Source organism: Sinocyclocheilus rhinocerous, unplaced genomic scaffold (assembly GCF_001515625.1).
Source record: "Sinocyclocheilus rhinocerous isolate Xijiao unplaced genomic scaffold, SAMN03320098_v1.1 scaffold1309, whole genome shotgun sequence".
NCBI lineage: Eukaryota > Metazoa > Chordata > Actinopteri > Cypriniformes > Cyprinidae > Sinocyclocheilus > Sinocyclocheilus rhinocerous.
Window position 1 is genome coordinate 611,363 of NW_015634493.1, and position 21,587 is coordinate 632,949.

The window sequence follows — 21,587 nt, forward strand, 5'->3', positions numbered from 1 at the left end:
ATGAATCAGCTTTTTGAACGAATCGGTTGATAAAAATGATTCAGTGATTCACTCATTACCAGTCAAATGCTTTGTTTCTGAATGAATCAGCCGTTTGAAAGAATCAGTTGAATCTCAAAGACTCACTCATTAACAGTCATTTGTTGACACCTACTGGTGGTTTTAATTTCACATTTCTACTATTTTTTCATGTTTTAAATAATTTCAAATATCAGTATTCAACGTTTTATGTTAAAAACAAAACATTATTTATGCATCTGTAACTGCAGTTTAAATGCATCCATGTCCCCTCTGAGCTACATTTATTTGCTTTTTTTCCATTTTGCTTTTACTTGTACTTTTACTTTCAATACTTAAGTATGTTTAAGATTTTAAAAATACTTTTCGTACTTAAGTACAATAAATATCACATACTTTAAGACTTTTACTCAAGTAATATTCTAAACGGTGACTTCAACTTCTACCAAAGTAATTTTCTGGTAAGATATCTGTACTTTTACTTGAGTATGGCTTTCAGGTACTTTATACACCACTGACTGAAACAACAATGACTGGCGTGAGAGCCAATGGGATTGTTAATGTGGCATATGAGATTGCTAAGAATCCAACAGTTCTCCAGCCATCTTAGCAAGGCTTCTGAGAGCGCGGGGAGCAGGAGCTCACATCAGCATGAATACAAATCATCTGTGCAAGGATAGTCAAATGAGCGGGAGATAAAGAGATAGAGGAGAAAAGACAAGAGAGGATATCTGTAAGGGGGTTGGGGACAGAAGAGGAAGGCAAGAGTTAGGTGAGTGTTTGTTGAACAGTGTGTAGTCGGGATGGAACATATGCTACAGCCGGGGCTCAGCTCCCCTGAAGTGCCATTCAAAACCGGCACGCCACCCAGAAAATATAGAGAACTGGAGGATGGAGGTTTAGAAACGGAGACATGGAGTCCCTTTTGTTCGATTACTTTTAGAAAAAAAAGGAAAGAACAGACTCTGAATTCTTTTTGGAGGAGCCACGTCTGAAACCTGCCCACCAGTGAACACATTAAATATTCTTTCTGTGTCCCAGCTGTAAATGGCCTGCAGTTAGGCTAATGAATGATGTTACTTGGTGGAAGAATTGGTTATTTTGATTATTAATGACTTTTAATGACTTGATGATACTTCCTTTGCACAATTTGTTGTTGTTTTGAGTCAAATGTCCTTCAAAGTTAGTCAGTATTTCGTATTATGTCACATTCATTCATTTTAGTCCATTTTACTTAAATGTCATAAAATGACATTTTAGATGTGGTTGTGCAAAATATAATGATTATTCATTGTAAAATGTAAAATATTAAAATTTGTATTTATGTTTAAACACACACACGCACGCACGCACGCACGCACACACACACACACACACACACACACACATCACACACACACACATATATATATATATATGTTAAATAATAAATGTTTAAATATGCTAATCCATATTTATCCATAAAACCTATCCATAATTTATCCATTTTAATTGGTATTTTAAATACTAGACTTTTTCACTTAAAGGTTTTTTTGTGACCAGGGTTTATTTTTGTGTAAGAAGTTTTGCTGCTCATCTGGACAATTTCAGCTGTACCCTGATAGTGCTGGCATCTAAATCTCTTCACACGTCACTACACACAAGCGAGATGAATCTGTCAGAGGAAAGATGTTAGAACTGTGTTAAACGTTGCTGACAAAGTGTGTTGTCTGTGTCAAATGATGCGCATTGATCTGAAACTCTAATGGCAAAGCAAGAGTATTTCCGCCATGTACAGCAGCCATTCAGCATACACTAGTTTAAGCTGTTTTGTACCATATATGTTTTATTGTTCAGAACAATATGCGGTATATGAGATGCATTAAGAGCCACTGTTTTTACACTTAGTTTCTCCCCATTTTATTCAATAATGAAGCCCATAAATCATTGGATAGTTGATAATGTGGTTACCAGATCTGCAATGAATTTAAAACTGAATAGATTATCAATGCAGAGTAGATCAATCCTGCTATCTAATAATAACCCTGCTATCTAATATGCTTGCTAAAAGTACAATTCAGCCAAAAATCTAAATTTACTCACTCTTTTGTGTTGCACTGACAAAAATAGAGGTTTTAATTACTTAAAAGTGATTAATTAAAATGACAGAATATTTATTTGATAGATTCTCTTAGCATGCATCTGTTGGGATTCAACCACTTAATATGCACACTCTCAAATATGGTCATAAACACACTCTAGAACACTTTTGAAAACCCGTTTCCCATAAAATGGAAAGGCAAACACCTTTCCAAACTGTTGCATTATGGGAAGGGCATTAAGAGCTCCTCAGAGCAAGCAGTGGCAGGAGTCCACCTTTGGTAATTGCCTCAACATTTTTCAGCTATAATGATTTCAGCAGGATTTAATTTGTTTCTTCAAAGAATTTTCCATTACATTCAATAAGATAGATTATTGAGCCATTTTAGTTGTTGTATTTTTGTTTTGTGAAAATGAATATGCTGCAAAACCACAGCATGGGAGACATTACGCTTGGAAGCAATAGTTGCCATGTTCTCTGATGTATGTGCATAATATAGGATAATACAAACCACCAAACTATCCAATCTGCTTTTGGAATATCCATTATCAAAGGACAAGAGATAATCCAATTTTAACAGGATTTTTAACAATTGGGTTTTTGGAAAACTTCCATATAAGAACTCTGAAAATTACATTGACAACACCATTGTTGACATTTTTAATTGGCAGGTTTGTGTTTTTAAATAATTTTGAAATTACTTGAAATTCCTTTTTTTTTTTTTTATGCTCGGTTGTGTAGGTGTATATATAATGCCAATAAAAAATACAGCAAGGCATAACATTTTAAAACAGCCAGATTAATGTAGACCACATGTAAGCTTTTGTGCTTTTAAAAGTGCACTTATAGACTTCGAAGTTGTGCAGTATTCCCATGTGATGCTTTAATGGATAATGGTGTAAAATGTTTTTGAATCAAAACATCTTGATGAGACCTCTATACACCTCTGAGTTCATGAATAATTCAGTTTACACCCTTGAATGCAAATGAAGGGGTTTGTGTTTTTAAATAATTTTGAAATTACTTGAAATTCCTTTTTTTTTTTTTTTTGCTCGGTTGTGTAGGTGTATATATAATACCAATAAAAAATACAGCAAGGCATAACATTTTAAAACAGCCAGATTAATGTAGACCACATGTAAGCTTTTGTGCTTTTAAAAGTGCACTTATAGACTTCGAAGTTGTGCAGTATTCCCATGTGATGCTTTAATGGATAATGGTGTAAAATGTTTTTGAATCAAAACATCTTGATGAGACCTCTATACACCTCTGAGTTCATGAATAATTCAGTTTACACCCTTGAATGCAAATGAAGGTGAATGATACCAAGAGTTTCCATTTCATTTAATATTCCATCTGGATGGGTTTTTGTTTCATTGCAGCTTTTACATGTCATTACCAATAACCTTCCGTGCTGTTATTGAAAATGTAATGTGCATGAATTCCCTGCAAAATATCTGTCTAATTTTATCTAGCCAATAACTGTTGATTCTTTGAAAGCATGCAGACCATCAGACGCAATTCTTCATCTCCTGTTGATCTAATGGTCAATTACTGAGTCAGAATCTCCTCTTGGACTGTTTAAACTTGTCAGACTGAGGTCCAATTATTCTGTCCGTCAGAAAACCGCTGTGAGAGGGTTTATTTCATTTAGAGCGGCTTTGAAGGTTCTTTTGATTATCCCATCATATTTTGGCAGATATTAAAATCATTCAGCAAGAATGTTCAATTCAACTTTCTTCATGTGTGAACCAAAAAAATCACCCAGTGTTGGTTTCTCTTGAAAGTCTTTCACTTTAAATTTAGACACAAAGGCAAGTTCCTAAAAGCATCATGAAAGAGTTTTCCGGATTCAGAGGAGTAACCTTAACTTCTATTGTGTGATACATTATGAAACTCACTGGGTAAGTAAACATTACAATCTGTTCAAAATATGAAATAAAATAGGACCTTGGGATTACCTTTGTTGTATAACCAACTGCAAAAAACATTCATTCATGTCATGTCAGTGTTTTATCTATCTATCTATCTATCTATCTATCTATCCATATACACATACACACACACATATATATATATATATATATATATCCATCTAAATAGTTTATTCAATATAGTTTATTGTATTTTATTTTCATAATTTTCACTAATGGCAAGCAATTAAAAATTGTGATTTTTATTGTTATAAAATGCACCTTGTGAGTCTCGTTGTTTCATTTCTTGAATGAGTCTATGTTTTCGAACAAAACGATTAAGTGAATGACGTTTGGATGTATCATTTCAAACACTTTTATTAACCACTTGTTCCAGTCTTTGGGTTTTGTTGGTGAACCAGGTTAAAAATGCATTATATTAGATTTATATTTGGAATCTGGAAGGACCTGATATATCACCTGACCTTTTGTCCCCTACTGACCAAACTCCCAGTTTGTGACATAAGACACTATAGCTGGAGAGTGAGCAGAATATTAATCAAGAAACTCAAACTAGCAGCCCATCCATCACAGCATGACAAATAACAGAGTAGGGAGAGCACACAGGATCACAGTGAGACATGATCAGATGTTCTGCAGTGCTTTGGTCTGTATATACTGTATAAATAGATACAGTATTTTTACTACGCATTTTTAACTAACAATAAGCAAACATTTAAAATTGACATGTTGCTGGTTGCTTATTGGTCCAAATTCAAAAGAATTGTAGTGCTTAATCACATCTATTTAACCAATTTCTTTTTTTTTTTTGTAGGACAAGATGTGATTTTTAAGGGATTAAAGCTTATTGAACAGCTAGGGTTTTAGAGACACATTAAAATCTTGTTTCTTCAAAGTGGCCTGTAAATATTTATTATTGTATTCCACATTCACTTACATACAGCATGCATTTGTTTATATTTGTAACAGAAATACATAGTTATGGTCCAAAACAATAATTTAAGTCAAGCACAGCCTGAAGCTCATGCTGGTGAAGATAAAACTACCAAATAGCTGCCCACTAGATGTATGTTGTCACAATCATGGACTTCTTTTGTGGTGTTTTCATTTAAGTTTCTGTCCTCATTTGATTAGTTCATTCAGTTCTTCTGTGTTTGATTAGTTATCATCCTCATCTGTCTGTCCCTCGTTATCTCACCCTACTTAAAGTCCCCATGAAATCAAAATTAAATTTTTTTGGGTGTTTGTATCAATATATGTCTTAAGGTTATCTATAAGGCAGTGTGCGTCAAAACAGTGACAACATTTGCATTTAGAAGATATAAGCATTCAAAGCTTGCAGTTTGTCACTTCCGCCAAAACGGCTCAACGATTTTTTTGACCGGCTCTAGCCCAAGCTGTGATATAAACTAACGCTATTGGCTATTTTAAAAAGGGGCGGGGCTGCTTGATATGTCCCGCCCTGTCTTCCTGTTTCAGTTAAAATGACGTCAACACATAGAGTAAAGCTACGTGTTTCTAAGCATTTCAGGGGACCTTTAAGTTCCCCTTTCAGTTCAGTTAGCTGCTGGTTATTAGTTGTGTATGTTGCTTTTGTTACCCTGTGTTTTGTATGAATCTTCATCATCTTGGATTACTGTTAAACATTATTTAGATTATCTTCTTCTTTGTGCGCCTCCCTTCACAAGAGCGTGACATATGTCAGATTTAAAAAGACATGTGACATGTTAATACAGCTGAGAGGTGCTAAAGAGATGAAAATAATGTTTAGAAAGAATTAGTTACATGTGTCTGTCTTCCTACACTGTTTGTCTTAATCTTCTTTTTTCTGTAATCAAGCAAATTATTATCATTATTATTAGTATTATTATTTATTTTTTTTTCCTGTAAAAATGCAGATGTGATACCATGGTTTTGGAGAGCCAGTATGCTGGAACAAGTTTACTATATTGTAATTGATACCCAACAAACGCAGCTGGCGTATGCAGCTGAAGCTCTGCAGATGTGATATTTCTCCATGACAGAGATAATAGAACCAGCTAACAAAATTTATGCATGTATGTATTTATTTATTTACTTTACCTGACATGCAGAAGCAAATCGCATGTCCTGGGCCAAAAATGGGTGCTTATGTGTAATATTTGTATACTAGTGCTTTGGGGGTAATTTATTTTATTCTTTTATATTATTTTATATTACATATTTGTTATTTTATTTTGATGTTATTTAATTTATTTTATAGGGGTTTTATTTGTGAAAAGCAAGCAAAAAAAATTTGGTAACTATGAACATTTGGTATCTCTGAAAAACTGCATATGTCCTCTTTAAGATCTGGAACTGTGGCATATGGCAGAGAATCTCCCTAAAAATAAATGTCCTCTACAGTGGACAAAATGGAATTCCTGTTCCCAAGAGAATCAACACTTTTAACACAAGCTGAGTCGAGATTGAATTGATATACAGTATATTTATGATATTAATATAAGGAGCTTCAGTGTAAAGCAGTGAGTCAGACTGTTTACCAACAGCTCATAAACAGTCTATTTTTCTCCACCTGAGAGAGATCTGACTGAGGATGGTGGGAATAAACAGTGCCAGCCACTGTTTTGGCTGCTTGCACGTTGTAAATTAATATGTATTGCTGATGTTCAGTCGGATATATGAAGGAGCGTGAGGAGGTTTTCGACTAACCAGTCCACTGGTTTTATGAACCTCATTATACACTGCTGTTTAGGTCCCTTGACTGCCAACTCTTTAAAATACATCAAAACAGCACGGAAAAAGTATGCAGTTGAAGAAAAGATGAAAGTTACTCTCAGTACAATCATCCCCATTTAAATCATAAAGTTTGTAAAAATAGATTTAAAATCATGTGTAAGGCCACTGAGACAGCATGCTGTTGTTGCACATAAAATATTAATGTTTAGAACAGTGCAAATACAAACACCATTAGAAACTCATAGTTCAGCATCACACACCATGATATGGGTTAAAATGAGAGCACATTTCTCTCCAAAACGGTGCCAGTTTTAGCGTTTTGCAATAAAGAAATAAAAATAAATACACTCGATAATTTATGTTACAATTTGAACATAAATGCACATTGTTCTAGAAAGATGGCAAATTGTTATGCTGATAATACAATTTGTAAGGAAAAATGCATTAAATAGCGAAGTATTTCTGGGGAAACTTTTTCAAAGGAAAACACACACACACACACACACACACACACACACACACACGCATGTCTAATTGCAGTTTTAGTCACTTCCGTGTTGGCTTCACGAGAGAGACTTGCCGCTTGGTAAAAACATGTAACAGCAGGACAACCGTTCAACACGTATTTGGACATTGGCAGATCAAACACGAGTAATGTCCCTTTACTTTGTGAAGATAATGTAGACATCATGTTGCAGCTCTTGAAGCTACCACAATAACAACATTTGCATCAAAGTAAATACTTAATATTCTCTGAACTTATATAATTTTTTTAACTGAGGAATCAATGCCAGTGTAGCTTTGCTGTTGCTGATACGTGTTCAGTATAAGTGGAGTTCTAGCGACAGCATTTGTGGCATACTAGCACAGAAAATAATTTTAGCTCATGCCTTAGTTAAAAACAAATAGATAAAATGTTCACTGTTTAAATAGCCACGAGCGACTGAAAATGTTTTTGAATGAATAATTTAAACAAATGATTCACTTGCTTTGTTCCTGAATGAATCATTAAAAGTATCAGATGAATAAATTATTCAGTGAGTCACTCATAAAGACAGTCGCGTACTTAATGCATATTAATAGACTGAATCATGCCGTGAAAGATCACACTCTAAATGCGCACGCGCATTAAAGCCTGTGTTGGTCTAACCAGACTTCATCATGTCGCATATGCATGCCTCTGAAGGTGTGTTTTGTTTGTTTTTGTTTTTTTTGCAATATACTGGATAATGTCATGATGTCTCACGAGTTCAGTATTTGCTCTAAACCTGCGAAGATTTGGCTTGCATGTACTTCCCCAAGAAATGAATTAGTGAACATAACTTACGAAAAGTAACCCGCCAAATTGGCTAGTGATTTGACAGCGTTACCCGCCACAGATTTTTACCCGCATTTGGCGGGTGTTAATTTCAAACCCTGGTTGTAATTATAAACATATTGGTTTGTAGCGCATATAGTTTTACTGTTTACTGCACTTTGTCATTCTTCTTACAGCTAGCAGGGAATGAATCGGAAGTCTCGCACATTCACAAAACATAGTTTACGTCCGCTTTAGTCATCAAATTGTTTTCTTTTAGACTGAGAAAATTTTAAGTCAGCTGAATAAAAACGTATTGGTCTAAATTGAGAATTAAAACTAAGATGATTGTCTTTTAGCTAACTGCTATTTGGTCAGACAATTCAGTCTTAACATAATGACTATGTTTATGCAACTGGCCCCAGGACTTTTGGAACGCTATTTTATGTAATAATTCGAATGTTATCGGTAGCGCTTAACTTGAATTGAATCTGGTACATTTCTACAAGATTATATTTTTAATTTAACCTATTAGTGGTACTTCAAATAAGCATGGTCAGCAGCTGCAGCATTCCATTCTATAAATACTTATTCACTGTGGTGCAAGAAACATTATCATGTTTTTGCAGAGTAACAGGTAAATCTTCGCCTGATGTTCTCCATATGATCCCGGTTTGTCTTGCAGCCAATGTCACCAAAATAACCTGAGCAAGTAAGATCTATTGCAGAGGGATGAGTTTATTACAACCTGAATGGAAATATTGTGCTGGAGGGTTTGCATCTTTTGGCTTATTTATCTGGGCATCTGCACAAATCAGATTAGTTTAAATAACATTTGCCGCAGGCGGTGTGAGAGTGCAAATATGCTAATGCACTAGCATGAGCAAATTGTTTTTTGTAAGGCAAACCAGAGATGGAATTACAATTCGACTTGACAAATTGGATTGGAGGACCATATCACACGCTATGGTTTCATAGGTTATCGCAACCTTTAGCGATGAGACGTAATCCAAACTGATATTTTAATTAAATATTCGATTCTGACCAATTGTCTATAGCGTGACTGCCACACAAAAAACATAAACCGTTCATAATATTTTCAATGACATGCAAGTAAACAGAGCATTTCCTACCAGGGCCGTCACCAAAATGCACAAGACGAAAAAATAATGTGTAGGCTTCATCTTAGATACACATGTAGCATATGTATATAAATAAATTTGGCTATTTTTATATAGACTAGTATATATGTATTTCTTAAGTGTCTTTGTAGATCAAACAGCGTCCGTCCATCCATCCATCCATCCATCCGTCCGTGCTCAAGGACAATGAAAGACATTTCGATTAACACAGATCTGAGAGAAGGGTCAGTATACACAGATGGCTAAGAGCTCTATCAGAGATTCCCAGCTGGATCACATGTTCAAATTTCCCTCTAATCCAGAGAAACAAAGCAAATATATCATGATGCTTTGAAACCGCCTGTCCAGCAGTAATACATTTATCTCCATATTGAATAGGTTGATATAACAAAGTTATTGTTATGTAATCTCAACAATTGGTTTGGTAATGACAAAATGAGTGTGAGGGCATGAGTTCTGCCCTGACACTAAACGTCTTGTTAGACACAAAGATGGATCATGCTGTTACCTTGCATGCTTTCTGAAATCCTCAGAAAGGTTATTGTAAGGTTGCTTTTATTAAAAACCTACTTGTATTAAATAGTGCTTTTTATGGAACAAACAACTGCTGTGTACTGCAAGGCAGTTTAGCTGAGTTGACCTTTTAAAAAAAGTGGACACCTGAGGCTGCCGGATGCTGTTTATATGTAAGAGGTTTGGTAACAGGGCACACACATTTTTTTTTTAGCTCCCTACCAGCATATATTTTTAGCATACATTTCTACATGCAGTCTCTTCTAAACTGTGTGTTATGCCTCTTTTAACTTTTAATATGCAAATGTGATACACCAAGGACATAATGTATATGCATCCGTATCTTTTCATCACACAAATCTCTTATGATTTCAGAAGAATATAGTGCACAAGTAGACTATAGTTTTGATATTTTATGATGCTTTTGGAGCTCGATATGAAGGATCCCCATTTGAACTTCATTATATTGACTTTCCTTTTGTGTTGTGCAGAAGAAAGCAAGGCGTGCACAGGTTTGGAATATCATGAGGGTGAGTAAATTATGACAATTTGTGAGTGAACTGTTGCTCTAAGATGCAAAGATGGAGTTTTAGAGCTCTTGGGACCAACTTTATTTTTAAGATCTTGCCAAAGCATCACAAGCCCACTGTGAGTGTTTACCTAAGATATCCGGTCCAACTGGGTTTATAGTGGTGATGTAAACACCATGAAAACATATGTTTGTTAAAAATTAATGATAATTTTGATACAAATGGCTGAGTTTTTTTTTCTTCTTTTACTGTCCCTACAGCAAGTCAGCATTCTTTCTCTCTATTTATCCCTCTTACTTTGGCTGAAGGTCATCTTGCAATGCACCTGGAAGACTGTGCTTTTTTTTTTTTACTGTGACAGGGAACATCTGTGAGACTCAGACTGTCCCTATGAAGCGTGTGCTAACTGCATGCCTGTGGCAATCAAGTAGTAAATAGTTAATTTTGTTGGTAGTGAAGCTTTATGCTGCAGGCAATTTGCAATTAAAGTGAAGAGCTCAGAATGAATCATCCTGATCTGAAGCCGAGACTGACACCGAGCAGAAAAACATGCCACATCTTCGCCAAACATCTTATCAGCATGCCCCGTCTCTCTGTTCTCACACTGAAAGCATCAAAGAGAACGTGTGTATTATCATATTGGCTTGTGTGGGTGAGAGTAATTATGTTCTATTAGACAGAATGCATGCTTTGTACATGAGATCTGGCAGCTGTGGTCTTTCAAAACCTGATTTGAAAGATGCTTGTGTTGTTTGTTCTCAATATCTGGAGTCAGAAATGTTTGCATAACAGAGTTGCTTAAAGTTGAAGTGTGTAATTTCTGTGCCACTCGCAAAATAATTATGAGTGTTTTCACTCATATTGAAGTTTTCCCAAACTCTCTGCCTTTGTTTAGCCAAACAGATAGTCCCACCACAATGCCAGTGTTGTTGTGATGTTCTGGTTGTGATGTTCGACTAACAGCTTATTTATATGTCACTTTGCATATAGAATAAAATAAGTTTTTAACATTAAAAATGTGCACACTTCAGCATATAAATGTAGGACGAAACCACTTTAAGGTTCAAACATTAAAGTGCTAATCAAGGTGAGTACAAGGCTAAAAGCTGGACAAACAAACTTCACAGAATATTGTGAGAAGGAAGCTAATTGCCTCATCTCTGATTAGATTTCCAATTGTTCCGAATTGTAATATTAGATGGCAGTCTCCTCTACAAACAAGCTGTCCACACTACAAATGAACAAACTTCACAAGTGTCTCGTTTTTGATTTTCTCAGTTTGAAAATGAGTGCCAAATTAAAACTCCTTTGTCCCGAACACTATAGTAAACATTGCCACCCATGCAGAGAACTGGTGTGTGGTGGTTGTGTGGTGGGCAATGTTCACTTTAATTTTGTTGTTGGAGAATTGTTCCTTAATTTACATAAATCCATTAGTGAATTGGGTGCTAAAGAAAATGGGTACAATTCAATCTTAGTGAATTCCCCTCTTTGTCTTTAGCAAAAACAACAAAAAAAGCAAGCATATTAAGCAGGAATTCAACATCAGTAATCCCAGGAAATATAATTCAGAGAGTCTGTCTGTGCAGGTCACACCATTTCTGTTATATGTCATGCCGTTCTCAAAAGAGCAGTCTGAGCAAGCCAGTTGTAATGTGGTGTTTGGGTTTTGTCTTGTTCATGTTTCCATGTCTTTTATTTTGTAATTGTTTTATGCTGTTTGTGTCATACTTCCCTTGCCTTCATGTATCTCAGCCTTGTGTATGTGTCATGTTCTGATTGGTTGTTTTAGTCATGTGTCTTGTTTCCCATTGGTTTGTTCTTGTCATGTGACCCTCTTGTTTCCTATAAGTAGCCATCATGTTGCCATTGTCGGTCGTCGTGTATTGAATGTATTTATCCCGCTGCTGGTGAATCTAGTCTGTTCATGTCAAGTCTGTTCATGCCTCGTCAAGTCTGTTCATGTCAAGTCAAGTCAAATCTGTGTATCTTGTTTGGATTTGGATCACACTGTAAATAAACTGCACTTGGGTTCTTCACTACTCTCGCCTTCAGTGGACTGAATTCGTTACACCAGTGTAACAGCGGTGCCAACGATCTGCCTTTTCTTGAGCAGGTAATTAGTATTATTAAATAGTACTATTTAGTTCTCTTCTCCAAGTAATCAGTCTGGCTGGGCTGACTGCCGTTAGTCCAAACCTGGTCTTGCTCTAGAGCAGGGGTGGCGAACTCCGGTCCTGGAGAGCCGCAGCCCTGCAGAGTTCAGCTCCAAACCTAATTACAACTCACCTGCCTGTAGCTTTCTAGTAACCCTTCAGACCTTGATTAGCTTGTTCAGGTGTGTTTGATTAGGGTTGAAGCAAAACTCTGCAGGGCTGCGGCTCTCCAGGACCGACGTTCGCCACCCTTGCTCTAGAGTTAAAGATGATAGAACAGCAGCATTAATCATCTAGACCAGGGTTCCTCAAATCTTGCCCTGGAGGGCCAATGCGCTGCAGAGTTTACCTCCAACCCTGATCAAACTCAGCTACCTGTGATTTTCTAATGATCCTGAAGACATTGATTAGCATGCTCAGGTGTGTTTGATTAGGGTTAGAGCTAAACTCTGCAGGAAAGTGGATCTCGTGGGCCAGATTTGAGGATCCCTGATCTAGACTGAAGCATCATGCATTGTCCAGGGGACATACCCGAAGACTGAGAAGAAAAATGCTGCTTGTTTGGGAGTTTCACACTCAAAACTTTGCTCTGTGAACTTCCAAAAACATCTTATGAGCAGTAATTTGGTGTTCAGGTATTTAACAGTTTTTTTTTCTGTTTTGTAAAAAAATCTAATATAAACCACTCCAAATCAGGGTTGTCAAACCTTGTAATTTAAGAATTGGTTTGCTTTCAATTCATGAGCGTAAATTTGAACTGAATTGGCCACACACGGTAGTATGTCCCAAAGCTTGCCTACTATTCTGCTACATACTCAAAAGATTGTACTTTTTATTCACAAAAAGAGTACATATTTTTAGGGCATAGTATAAGTAGGCGAATTGGGACGCAGCAAGTGTGTTTGAACGTGTCGGTTGAATGAATGATTCACTCATAAAGACAATCACTTTTTGCCACCTACTGGTGTAAATATGTAACTTCTGCTAAAAATCCTTACTGCAAATGTAGATGTTGATAGTCTGTCTAAAAACATGCAAAAACAGACAAGCCAAAAGCGAAAGATTCTTGTGCGGTTGAATATTAAGGCTTTTGAAACGCTGCTCAGTCGATCAAAATAGAGGAACATAACTAATTGTTATATTCTGAAATACCGACCAAAACCTGACGGGTACTAGCATCATCAAGACATCTAAGACATCAAGGTATGTGCAAATGTATTCTTTACCATACTGTCTACAGAAATTCGTTCTTCTGGTCAGTTTTTGAAGGAATAATAGATTTATCATTTATATATTATTCCCCTATGCCTGTACTGTTTAAAAGCGCATTGTAAAGAAAGAACGATTTATGTATTTATTTGTTTGTTTATTATTTATTTATTTTTACATTGTAGCTGTCCTTATGGAATCATTGTAATTGTAAATAGCAATTTGCATGTATTAGTTTGATACTATTTTGAAGACAGTGTCTCATGTTTATAATGTCATCAGTGTCAACACTGTTGTGTTGATGGAAAAAAATCAAGCTTAAATCAAATGGCTAAAACTATGTGCTTTAAATGTTTCCCAGAATCCATTTGAACCACATTTTCAAGGGTCCTTTATGACTTTATGTTCCATATGACTTGTGCTTTATATTCCAAGTCTTCTGATGCCATATGATAGTGTTGTGTGAGGAACAGACCAACATTCAGTCTTTATTCACTGCAAATCTTCCTCTCTGTTGGTGTTTTATAATTTATTTATTCATTTTTTTCTTTTTGGAGGTTGACAGTTCATTGTCGTAATAAAAAGAGCTGCGTATGGGTTTGGAACATTGTGAGAGTGAATTAATAATGACAGAATTTTGATTTCTAGGTAAAGTATTCCTTTAAACACTGAGTTTCTTGATCTGGTGGATGAGAATATGAGATATATTTGTTTTTGCCATGTTTGAAATGACAAGGGATACAAGTGGAGAGGACAGAAAGCCCTCGAGGCATCAGGTTGATATCTCAATCTCTGAATGTACTGAGTGTTTCTGTCAGGTTTCTTTCTGAAATTCTGATTTAATACCATACTACTTAGTATAGGCTAATACTAGCAGTACGTTGTGTACTGAGGCGTTTCTAACAACATAGAAAAATAGTTAGCTGTACAAGAATGTAATGTGTTTCTAGTTACTATACAGTACCCTGCAATCAACATCATATATTTAAAAATGAAGCTCTGATGAGGATTGTTTTCTAATTTTGCCCCTGGGCGCATTCATCTACAGTTTTCCTGTATGAGTGCATGACCTTCTGGTACCTTACATAGTTGAACAAAGGAACATTTTATCTTCCAGGCTGTCTAGCTGTAGATTTGTATGAATCGATACTAATGATGAAATCCCTTGGTGGTGTCAATATTTTTTCTCCAATTGTGAATAATCATTTGTCATCTAGTAGGTGATTTGAAAGATATGAGAACATAATGACACTGAGCATAAACGGTTATAAGGTTATTTTTCTTTCATGCATGTGAATCAAGTAGGCAGTGGTGGATGTTAGACATTGATTCGGGCATTAGTAAATGCAGAACATCAATTTGCCCTGATAGAACATGCTGCAGTGCAAGAAAACAAGGCAAGAGAGCAATAAGGAGGCATTGCATATGCAGAATGTGGGGAAAGTTTATTCACTGTGTACAGGGCTTGTCATAAATATGTGATTGAAGAACTGTGCTGTTACTGCGAATGTAAACATGCTCTCTTTTTGAATTCTATTATGGAGAACATGATTTTTCTTGCTATTTTAAAGGAATTGTTCACCCAAAAATGAAAATGTGCTGAAAATTTACTCACCCTCAGGCCATCCAAGATGTAGATGCGTTTGTTTCTTCTTCGGCGCAGATTTGGTGAAATTTAGCATTACATCATTTGCTCACTAATGGCTCCTCTGCAGTGAATGGGTGCCGTCAGAATGAGAGTCCAAACAGCTGATAAAAACATCACAATAATCCACAAGTAATCCAGACCACTCCAGACCATCAATTAACATCTTGTAAAAAACTGCATGTTTGTAAGAAACAAATCTATCATTTGCTTTATAAATAAAAAATGTTGGGCTGTCAGTCGAATAGTTTTTATTTTATTTTTTTTACTAAATTTACAACATTAATTTGGCCTACCATAACAGAGGTCATTTAAATATCTGTCACCTACCTCGACTAGTACTAAATGATGACAAAAATCTAATATAAACCACTCCAAATCAGGGTTGTGCAAACTTGTAATTTAAGAATTGGTTTGCTTTCAATTCATGAGCGTAAATTTGAACTGAATTGGCCACACCCATATGCCTTTAAAATGGAATTTGAATGGTGGGAACAGAAATGTACTGAATTGCCAAGAAACTTATCGCAGTCATACAACAGGAACTCCATTAGTCCAACACAAACTTAGCAACTAAATTTAATTACATTAAATAATAATTACAGTCATTTCAATGCTCATTACCATTCAAAAGTAAATAATACTTTTATTATAAAAAATATTATTATAAATAAGTTTATTATAAATAAATGGAGCTTTGGTGACCATAAGAGACTTTTTCAAAGATATTAAAAAAATCTTACCAACCCCAAACTTTTGTAATATGTAGAAGCCTGTTTACTATCTAAATTCAAATTTAGGAATTTAAAAGGCATCCCTAATTTATTTCTGAATAGTGGACAACCCTGTTTCAAATCCTGCTGTCTTTGTTCCCCTTTATTTCAGAAGCACACTTTAAAGTCCTTCAAACTTTACAGCTTTGTCATAATAACCTCATGTCCCCAAAGTGCCACCTCTGTTCTTGTGAGTGACCTTTTGCTTTCAGACACAGAGCAAGTGATGGAACATTTCCCATAATGCCCCCATAGCTGCTGGACTGGATTTGACAAGATCTGTTACAAAAGAAAGTGGCCAGTGAACCCAAGAGCACAGAGCTGAGCAAGGTCACGATGCTGAGGAGAGAGGGAGGACAAACAGAGTTTATTATCTTTTGTCAGCCTCAGAGGTGTTGTTTAAGCAATGTCACACGAGCAAGAGTGCTCTTTGTTTACCGAGTGTCAGCAGCGGCAGTGATTCAGCAATAGGTACAAGGTCACAGTTCAATAAACAATCGATTAACTTAGGTTTCAGACAAAATTTGACTTTAGTTCACTTTTTTCGCTAAACCAAATATTTTAAAAGAAGACAACGCTTAATTGTGTGTCGAAAAATAACGCATCTCTGAGCTGAATGGAATATCACGAATTTCCCTTCCCTACTCTAGGCATTCCAGAATGAATCAGTGTGTTTGAACGAATCTGATGAGCGAATGATTCAATGACTCACTCACATAGACAGTCATTTAAATCGTTCCTGAATGAATCAGTTGCTGTGTCGCAATTCGCAATATCCGTCCTAAATAGTATTCGAAATTAGAATTACCGTATTGGCCCGAATATAAGACGACCCTGATTATAAGACGACCCCCCCTTTTTCCAGATGTACCTTTTGGAAAAAGGCTTTTTAAAAACCAAATCTTGTTTTTTCTCAGTAAAACACATTTTGTCTTCAATTATTTTCATATTGCATATTTTTCCTATTTTAATTTTTGTTTTGAAAGTATGGTAAAAACTGGTAAAATGTACCAACAATCACATTAAAAAAAATATACACTTTTTTGGGTGCCGTCAGAATGAGAGTCCAAACAGCTGATAAAAACATCACAATAATCTACAAGTAATCCAGACCACTCCAGACCATCAATTAACATCTTGTAAAAAGCTGCATGTTTGTAAGAAACAAATCTATCATTTGCTTTATAAATAAAAAATGTTGGGCTGTCAGTCGAATAGTTTTTATTTTATTTTTTTTACTAAATTTACAACATTAATTTGGCCTACCATAACAGAGGTCATTTAAATATCTGTCACCTACCTCGACTAGTACTAAATGATGACTTCAGGGATAAAAAAAAAAATGCAGGAAATACGTGTTGTGATAATTTCATATTACTAAAAGTGACTGAATTTATGGTTGACTGCTGCAGTTGTACATCTTATTCAGTATGTATCCAATGTTGTCTAAATATGTAACAATCCCATGATGCTCTTTGGTCAGCTAATCCCTTTAATGTGTATTAGTCAAAGCCTTTTAGTAATTAGTAATACCCCCTTATAAGATGCATCCTCTCTGTTTGAGGCTGAGATGTTGGTGCTGTGAGTTTGATGCCAATAAACTGTCTGTCTGTCAGAAGTGCCTCAGCATGGAGAAATGACACAAACTCATTGAAGAATGAAATGAGGAGATCTGTCAAGTGTCAAACCTTTTTGATGTTGTACATTTCCCTTCCAGAGTTGGAGAATCACAACAAGAGGTGCAAGAAACATCAAGGGCAAAAAAAGGAGAAACATGGAGGTCAGATTTCATTAAAACATTAAAGAAATATTACACTCAAAAAGGAACATTTTGCCATTTGCTCACCCTGATGTCAATCCAAACCTGTATGGCTTCCTCTTTTTTTCAGTTGAAAAACAAAATGATAATTCTTTGATGAATGTACTGTTAATTTTTTCACATGCAGTTACAGTTAATGGTGACTGGAGCTTTTAAACATCAAAAAGGTCACATAATAAAACTATTGTAAAAGTGCTCTATACAAGTCATTTGATAGGTTTGTATGAGGAGAAAGTACATAATTGAAGTCATTATTCACCAAAAAGGTTGAAATCCACAAAGCTGACATCCGCTGCCTTAGTTGAGTCGGTTCTTTTAAATGAACAAATTGATTCAAATTGAACTAGTCTAAATGATTAAATCACAAAAATGGACAAAAACAGCTCACTGGAAGAGAAGACTTCAATTTCAGTTTGTTCCTTGTATAAATCTATCGTATGGCTTCAGAATAATTAAAATATAGTGAACATGTCTTGTGGATGACCTTTTTCTTTTTAATGGTGCTTTTATATCCTTTCTGGAGCTTGAAATATTTATTAATTGTAATTGTATCGAGAGAAAAAAAAAACATGTACATTCTTAAAATTCGGACCTTTTGTGTTCAGAATGACATGTAGGTGAGTGAACATGAACAGTATTTTATTTTTTCAGAACTGTTCCTTTAATGTTGTATGTTGTCATCTAATGAAAAAGTATAGATTTAAAAAAAAAAAAAGTGCTGTGAATAATTAGCATCTCACTGAGGTTTGACAGTCTGGGTTACGTGACAAAAAAAGCTCTTAGTTGGCACGTATTGTGTAAGACATCATTTCTTGGTCGTAGCATGTTTTCTTCCCTCAATGATGTATGTATCCTAGATCATTGCAGGCTGATTTAAATTCCCAGCTTCCTTCAACACGGTTCCTCTTTGGATTCATTTCCATATTTCTCCTGCAGGGCCCCATATTGAAATCTGCCAAGCATTCTCTGAAGCAGTCTAGCTGAAAAAGGCTTAATTATTTTCTGCACCATTCTGTCCAGAACCTTGCAACCTGCATCCAGCAGTCATATTTTCATCCATCTTCTAGTTTTTCATAAGCTTGTTCATCTGTGTTCAAAAACAGCCCCCTATAAATTTGTACCCGATTAGAAACATCCTCAGATTCACAGTATATGAAAACTCATATTTAATAGCAGAATTTGCTTTAATAGCTTGTGAAATCAAAGAGAGAACAGTATATGGACGTTGTTTTATGTTCTGAAACATTCACAGGTTTTGGTAACAATTTTTCCTATGAGTAATTTCTCATGTTGTCCTTAGTCAATCTTTAGAAATGATTTAAAAACACTTATAGATGTCTCAATCATTTCTAGCACTATTGAATGGCTTTCATTCGGTCACACTGCTTTTATTAAAAGCTTTTTATTATCTGCTGATGATTGCTTTGTGTGAATATATGCGTTTGCTTTTGGCGGTGAGCTTCTAAAAGCTCTACAATAAATATAACGGCATTTTTTTATCTTCTGACTGACCACACTTTCCTCCATGTCAAACAATATCCAACGCATTTTTACCCTCTTGTTTCTGCACTGGTAATTATTATTGCATCTCTTTGCCACAACGGACATGCATTTTGCCTCTGACATGAATTGCTACAACATGGCAATTCTGCTGAGATGAAAAACATTCCACTAGTTCCTCAAACTATCAATCTTAGGATGTCACATCTAACCGAGACTAATGTAGCTCTGTTTAGTCCTCTAAACTTGGTCAGTGAGGTGAATGAAGTCAGAATGATTACTTGCCAATGAGACATTGTAAATGTTATAAACTTTGAATGCTTTCAGTTTGCATTTTAAAACATTTTCAATAGCAAACAGTGTCAGTCTAAATGCTGCAGTGTCAGTCATTTAGTGAGCAGCAGGCAAAATGTGCAGCATAAACATGGCATACTAGTGCTCATTATGCACTTAATTTACTATTTTCTAATGCTTTTTCTCATCAATTAATCTGACTCACTGCTTTCGATAATGTGGCATTGAAAAGAAAGAGGTGCAGACACATGGCTAAAATAAACTGAGTTATGCAATGATAAAATGATTGTTGTACATATTAAATGAGCAGTCAATAGTCTTGGGGGACTGCAAAATCTGTTAATTTTACCGCTTTTTATTTTGTAGCCTATTTAAATTCCTACAGTTGCAAATATCACATCTTATAGCATGAATATTGTTAAAACTTGCATTTTAACATTAACAAATACAAATATCTTTATCACATCTGCTTTTAAAGATGAAGGACTTAAGGTATCATGTTACCTAAGAAGAGCGACCACTTATAAGTAGCTGTGTATGTTTGAGTACCTGAATTTAAATGGAATGATTATGTGACAGCTGATTGAGTCCTAGGTGCCTCATTCAATATTCACAATCCTAGCACTTTGCCATGATCAAAGAGCTCTAAATAAAACCTGCAGCTAGCGGATATATGCTTTTCCAATTTGCTCAGTTTATCTTCTAAGTGCAACTCACACTAGTCAATGTAGGACATGTCATGGTTGAAGTTAATATTTGATTTGAGCATCACAGAGCAAATCCAGAATGCATGTGAAGTTCTGAACTGAACTTGTTTGCATAAGGAAATATGTCTACAAGCACAGTACAAATTAGCTTTACTTACCTTGACTTATAGTTTGTAGTCAGTAAGATTTTTTTTTATTTATATATATATATATATATATATATATTAAGAAATGTGTATTTTTATTCAGCACGGATGCATTAAATAGACCATAAGTGCAGTAAAAACATTCATAATGTTACAAAATATTTTTATTTCAAATAAATGCTATTTTGAGTTTTCTATTCATCAAAAAAATCCCAAACAAAATGTTTCACAGTTTCCAATAAATTACATTTATTTAAAAATGTATAATAATTAAAATAACTTGGTAACATTAATTTGTAAATAAATTGGTAAAATTTCACAATTTTACTGTTTTTACTGTATTTTTTAATCAAATAAATGCTCTGACCAAATACAGTATATTCTTTCTATTCACATTGTTATGCTGATGATACAATTTGCAATGAAAGATTGTATTTAAAAATAAAGTATTTTCACTAGTGTTCTCAGCCTCTGTACTAATTCAATTCAAAGTGTGTGCTAAAAATATGCTTTTTTGGAACACAGATATTTAGCATTTTCTAGTAAATATTGCTGATAAATGTTTAAATAAATAAATAAATGTATGACACAAGCTCTTTGTTTTAGTTCTTAATGAGCCCCTTGAGAAAGCAGCGTATGGTCAGCCTTGTCCTTGTGTGAATCACCTGTAAATGATAGATTAAACTAGAGTATGGAATAAACATTTTACACATATTCCCTATAGACAGAAGATTACTTTTCCTCTCCACCTGAAAAAGTGCCAAGATTTGATTAATTAGACATCGAAAGTGGCACATCTCCTGCTAGAGAGAGCGAAACCCCAGCCAAATCAGGCACTGACAAATGGGAGAGGTGACATGAAGCTCTAATTGGGGATGTGGTGAATATTTCAAGAGTCAGGGAGCCATTTGCCACCCTGCCAGATTGGCCATTACAGACCACAGCTAAGATATTCAGAGAAGCCAAAGATCTTTTTACCTCATGCGGGTATACAGAAGGGGAAGAGTGAGGTTTACATGTTTAAAAGCATGGTCGCGTGTTCAGTGCTGAGAGAGAAACCTGCCGTGCATGCTGCAGTTTATAAGAGCTGTCAGTCGTGCTGTTAC

At 35.3% G+C, this 21,587-nt stretch overlaps 1 long non-coding RNA gene across 1 annotated transcript in view; it reads left to right on the plus strand.

Moving 5' to 3' along the window:
- The window catches only part of LOC107745706 (uncharacterized), a 31,516-nt gene extending 13,766 nt beyond the window's left edge, over positions 1 to 17,750 (plus strand). The window contains exon 3 of the long non-coding RNA XR_001640623.1: positions 17,733 to 17,750. This is a non-coding gene — a long non-coding RNA (uncharacterized LOC107745706). The remainder of the gene's footprint in view (positions 1 to 17,732) is intronic.
- Positions 17,751 to 21,587: the final 3,837 nt, after the last annotated feature.